Genomic DNA, 6,600 nt, shown 5'->3' with positions numbered 1-6,600 from the left:
TATGATCTGTTAGCTTAAGTTGTAATCATGATGCCTATGCAAAAGGAAGCTATCAAGCGATTATTGGAAACACGAACAAGCCAAACGCAAAATTTGAACGAATGTTGCAGCAATAGTCTGATTGAAGATGGCCCGCATAACCACAGTCTACAAGCCATTGTACCGGAAACCATCCTTGTGAAGAAGTCTTCAAAGATATGCAGCGACTATCCAGATACTTCCAATCTGCCGATGAATGCGAGAACAGAAAAGCTGTTGATAAAATCAGAAATCAATGTAGAAGAGCATGCATTGGAATCCCCTGAAACACGTGAAAGTAGACGGTTAGCTGATAAAATGAAAACTCAATATCCGGAGAAACGTGAAAGCCGATTGTTGACTAATAAAATCAGATCTCAATGTAAAAGGGCATCGGAAAGTTCAGAAAAACGTGGAAGCAGGCGGTTGTTCAATAAATTGAAAACACAATTTGCAAGAGCCTCAACAGACGCGTAAAAGCAGATTGTCGGGTGATAAAATCAGAACTCAATTTGAAAGAGCGTCGAAAACTCCGGAGAAACATGGAAGCAGATTGTTGACATATAAAATCAGAACTCAATCTGAAAGACCGTTGGAAACTCCGGAGAAACATGAAAGCAGATTATTGGCTCTTAAAATCAGAACTCCATCTGAAAGAGCGTCGGAAACTCCGGAGAAACGTGAAAGCAGATTGTTGGCTGATAAAATCAGAACTCAATGTAAAAGAGCGTCGAAAACTCCGGAGAAACGTGAAAGCAAGTTGTTGGCTGCTAAAAGCAAAACTCAATCTCAAAGGGCGTCGAAAACTCCGGGGAAACTGGAAAACAGACTGATGTCTAATAAATGTAGAACCCGTAACAAGAGACTTTCCGAGAGTACAAAAAGTAGACGACGTCGGCTTTTTCATGATCGCTTTGCAAAGGCAAAGATATTGAGAGCAGGGAATGTATTAGACCGTATCTGAAGGGACATTAGCAGCAGTGCACATTTTGTTTACAAATGTGTCAGCGATTTGAAACGCACCTATTGAAGCTGGCCGTTCCCTTCATAAGAGTTGCTCATATTCCAAGATTCAGGGAATTTCGGGTGATCGGATCTATGATATGTGTTGAAGTATCGGTATGATTCAAAAGAGGCCCGGCCTGCTTGTGAATCATTTATCAATTCTGTTATAGCTGGAAAACTTCCTCATGGTCACTCTAATATTCTGGACATAGTGCCTACTTTTCAAAGACATGGTCACTCTTTCACATGTCGCAAGAAGAGTCGTAAAATCACTATTCATTCTGATGAAGGCCATGGTGTTAATGATGGTAAAATTTCCCCACTTTCCAATGCCTCGAACAATGATACTGAATGCACCATAAGAAAATTTTAAACCAGAAGGTCGTAAAATACGGAAGAGTGATATATCATGCTTAGAAATTTTAGTTTACGTCAAACACATTCTGATCGAGATACTCCACGTAGTTTCTGACCCTAACGTTTGATGAATTTCTTCGTGCACTGGGCCTAACGGAAGAAGCATATTATAACGGGCCTCTCTTGCTGAGAATAAGTGCGTATCGCAGGTGTTCTAAAGCGTGACTGTTGTGATTTGTGGGCCAACAATTACAACAAGAACATTCTGTAAGTACATCAGGCTAATATGGATATGTCATTTGTGCTGAATGAGTTTGCATGTGTTGCGTATGTGGTGGGGTACATTACAAAAAACGAATCAGGATTAAGCAGGTTGTTGCATCAAATAGAGGTGGAATCTGCAAAATATGGTCGAACACCTGGTGAAAAGCTGAAATTTGAAAGTTCAGTCCGGCACTTGAAAATAGTCGTGAAGTCTCTCGAAGTGAGGTTGTTTACAGAATGCTTGGTCTCCATATTGTGTGTAGCACCAGGACACACGAATTCGTTCAAACATCCCATCCTTCGGCGCGTGATGGAATCATGAAAGGTAATATTGCAGGCTTGGATGATATTGGAAATCCATTCCAGAATAGCAAGACGATTCTGAAGATCTGTGTTTGGCTGAGTGGATACGCGATTACAAGATTGTTTACAAGTCCAAAACTGAAAAAGCTGCCTATCGCCTCATTGATGCTGACCATGAAGAAAATTATGAAGAGACAGACAAAACCAGTTGCAGTCGAATTCGATGGTTGAAGAATCAGAAGGGGCGATTCATAAAAAATACTAAACATTCGATGGTGCGGTATTATTTGAACAAACACAACGATACGGAGATTAAGCGTTCTCTTCTTGTATTGTTCTATCCATTCAGGGATGAAATGAAAGAAATTCATGAGATAAACGGCAGAACTATTGATGAAGTTTTTGACATGTTTAAAGAAGAAGTTGAAAATATGAGAAAAAGTTTGAACCTCACAGAAAAATGCTTATAAATATTGATCAAGCTATGGAAGACATTGATACCCATCAGAATGGTGATACAGATTGCATGCTTCATGAGGATCAAGAAATTGAGGAAGCATCAACTGAAATTGAGAAAGAGTTGCAAAGCGTATTGTTGTATTCAAAATGATCCAAAAACCTAATGAAAGTAAAATGCTTATATTCGATGATGTCATGAAAAGAATAGACAGTCAGCATTATCCCATTCATTTATTATTTCATTCATACATCGATGGAAAAGCAGGTACGGGAAAATCTTTTCTAATGAAGATCATGATTGAGATTTATTAGTTTTTTTATTCAAATTATTATTCAGTATACTTGCGTGATTAACATACGGATCTTCCGTACAACGGAAATTTTGTATTTTGCGAAATTTTTTATTTTAGTTTATGACATTATATTAGATGAACATCTCTGTTATGACGCCAACTTAATTTCACTCAGAAAACCGTATGACGACATTTGTTGTGAATACATAATACTAATTATCTTAATTGGCGTAACTAATTTTCGACTATCCCATAAGCAAATGAGTTATTGTAACCTCTAGTACATTGTGAGCTATTTTGGACGCCCCACTCGGAAAAATACATTACCTGAAAATCGGAAATTGAACGCTGCACAGTTGAAATTCAGATTACAAAGATCTTATTAGCTCTAAAATTTATTCTAACGAACTGTGGCATATTTGAAAGCTCTGTCATTCTTTTAGCGGCAGTATTCCTTATTGAAAAATGGGATACAACTTGTTATTGAAACTCGTGGAAATGTAGAAATTAGGACAACTATCTATACCGCAAGTCTAAGTCGCTCATGCCTACGCCGAGTTATTTCGTTTTCCACTTTCATTTCCCTTGTTCTCCAGTTTTAATTATATGCTTAATCAAAATCGCGGTCTTCAGAACACGAAACCTTGCATCCAATGGGGAAAGTTTATTGGCACACTAGGCCGGGCTATTAGATTTAATTCTGCGGTAATTTGAGTTTTCATACGTCGCCGATCCTCTTCTCGTTCCCAGAATGGTAACTAGATTTGTTTAAAAAATGGTTAATTATTCGGGTGACGGTTCGATTTAATGATGGGAACTACCAAAATACTAGGTATAGTTTTAACTTGCTCATATAAATTATTTTAATTTCTGATACAACATATTATCGCTAGAAATCCTAATATTTACGTCGAAAATTGCGTTTTTGATAACATCACCATCCATCATGAAGCGATATTTTCGAGTTTATTGCCTGAAGGTAATGAAAAGCACGTGTAATGCACTTGTTATATTCAAATATATTTGAATACAACAACAAAAATCGAACATTAAAAGGCGGGAAATTAAAATAATCGATGAAACCCTAGTAACTTCGATATTCGATAATAGGTTTTCCAACCCCATTTATTTGCAAATTTCAAAATTTTTAAATTTTTTTTTCTCGCCCTCCAATATCATTTAGTAATATATCGTTGAATGCGACTCTGAAATACCAATTGAATGGTTAACAACTTTTCTGGTACACCAATAGACGATGATATGGCAGTTACCAACAGTTATTTCAAAAATTTCGGCAGTCGGATTCGAAATTTTGAAATCTTTTGAATTGGGAACTGGATTCGAATGATAATGATGATAATCGAAAATTAACATAGTAAAATAAGCATTTACAACAAACCATTAAAGATGTCCTGTATAGTATACTACAAACTTTTTCACGCGGTCCAACCCGGAGTGTGAAGACGGGAGTAGGAATCGTGTTTTGAATGGCTCGGAGTTTAAGTCGAGTGTAAATTTCCACACTAAAATCTCCACACTATATCGTGAGACCGCGGTTCACAACAAAATTGCGAAGTGAATATCCATGGATCATAAAGCACTTGAATATAAATCTTCAATTGGAGATAGGTGGGATACACGTGCGGTTTTCCACGGCTTCATATAATCTTAATATACCGCACCAATCTGCACCAGTCTCTCTTCGAATTTGGCGAGTACAGGGTTAGAAAGGGACCATTTAGTAGGAAGAATACCTATCAGAATATTTATCAGACTTACCAAAAAACGCCTAAAATCAAGATGTTCGTACACAAATTCATCTTCATCTACAAATATCTTCAATATATGTTTTTACTTATACTAATTTTATTACATCCAAGTGGAAATACATAGCATACTAATATATACATATTTTGAGTTTTAAACTACACCAGAGTATAAACGTTGAATGCACTGAAAATTTTAAAGAGACTAATGTCATACAACACATCATTTTTCAGTAAAATTATTTCTATTAGTTTTCCACTAATACACATTTTCAAAAAATACAATTTTAAGGCATTTCATCCATTTCCTATTTCAATCATTTTTTGAAGACTTGCAAAAAATCTTCTGTAGCCGGATATCGATTGCGCATGCCTACCCAACCCCTCTCGAGTTTCCTTCGATGTTTTCGTCAAGATATTTTTCATTTATTATGTACTTTTCATGATCAGTATAGATTAATCTATATCTTCTCTTGGAAGAATTTACGACAAGTTCTTTTTCAGTTTTACGTTTTTTTAGAAATATTACATCAATGTCGCCTTCAAAGCCAGTTTTCAATTTCTCCAGATTTGTATGCATAATCCGATATTTCGCGGCGTTTATATATTTTTAATGAACTAGATTTTTTTTGTGTTTTCCCTTTTCGATGTTATTAGTCAACCGCATACGCAAATCCGCTGCGCTTATAATCTTTCATTGTAATGCATCCAGTAATGCAAACTAATTAAATTCATCCAAATTTCAGAATGAAAATTCATATTTATAGTGCAAATTCCCGTGATTTGCGTGGATGACATTGACATTGATAAGCCTAGTTGCTGTGAGCAGCGGCTGTGTGTCACGCGATTAGCTACATATATGCTGCAAGTTTTGGAAGTCATTTCTCCTGATATACAAGTTAATTTTCCAGCATCAGTCTTTCTAAAAACACAATTATGAACCTTAACAAATTAAAACTTTGGTCGAGACTGACAGACAATTACTTGACTGCGTTATTTGGAATACAATGTAATGAATTGGAGCCACGTTTTGAATTAAACTAAATTATGGCATTCCGTCTATATATATATATACATTGGGATGTTTTTTGTGTAACAAAACAAGCAATAAGTAGCCATTCATACAATGCCAGATGAGCAAGTAACTTCATTAGTCACTATCAGTTGCAAATTACTTGTTGAAAGCCGTGCTTGTTATTTATTTTTCGGGAATTCCATCGGCTAACTATTATAATTATTAATTTTATTACATAACAAACTGCGATGCTAGATGTATCTAAAATCAAGCTTAGAGCCTATTTTGGTGCCTATTTCTCAAAATTTTCGTCTCCGTGGAAACAACAAAAAACGCGCCGATCTTTATGAAATTTCCCCTTTTTTTCACTATTTCTCGCCATTTTCTCGCCAACGAAGTCGAAAATTGAAATTCCAAGAAAGCCACCTTCCGCATAGCAAAATGCTCCTTTTCAATGAGTCGTCTTCGGTCTCGACACTCCATAAACTGGAGAGGCCTTATAGATTTAAGTGAACATCATTTTTCAATTTCACGCGAGTATGTCAACGGAACGCGCAGCGTTCAAAATAAACTGTCATCTTCTCGGTAACAAGCTCTCTTACTTATCTCGCCGCTGCTAAAGATCGGTAGTTTTTATGAATGGTAACCGGTGCGGGCTTCGTAACTGGTCATTGCATGTCGTTAGGGGTCTGCAAATTTTTAAATATGCAGTAAGGATTGTTGGAGTGGAATACGACGTATTCAGTAACTTTAGCCTGATTACCAAACAGGGGAAGCCTCGGGAATTTTAGTGTACATGTTTTATTATTAGCCATCCAAGCAAAAATGACGACGATGCGAGCAGCGTTCAAACTGAAATGGCAGTAATTGTAACCTTGTAAGTAATTCGACGCAACTTATAACTCAAGATATGAGGTTGAACCGATGTGAAGCGCACCTATTGAAGCTGGTCGTTCCCTTCATAAGAGTTGCTCATATTCCAAGATTCAGGGAATTTTGGGTGATCGGATCTATGATATGTGTTTAAGCTGAAATTCGATCAAGTATCGAAACAATATTACAAGTCGATCAAAATCGGATTCCTGTTGTTCTGGAAAGACGCCATGAGTATCGCGGCAAT

The sequence above is a fragment of the Styela clava genome, chromosome 2 (genome assembly GCF_964204865.1).
Source record: "Styela clava chromosome 2, kaStyClav1.hap1.2, whole genome shotgun sequence".
Taxonomy (NCBI): Eukaryota; Metazoa; Chordata; class Ascidiacea; order Stolidobranchia; family Styelidae; genus Styela; species Styela clava.
This window is presented reverse-complemented; position numbering follows the sequence as displayed.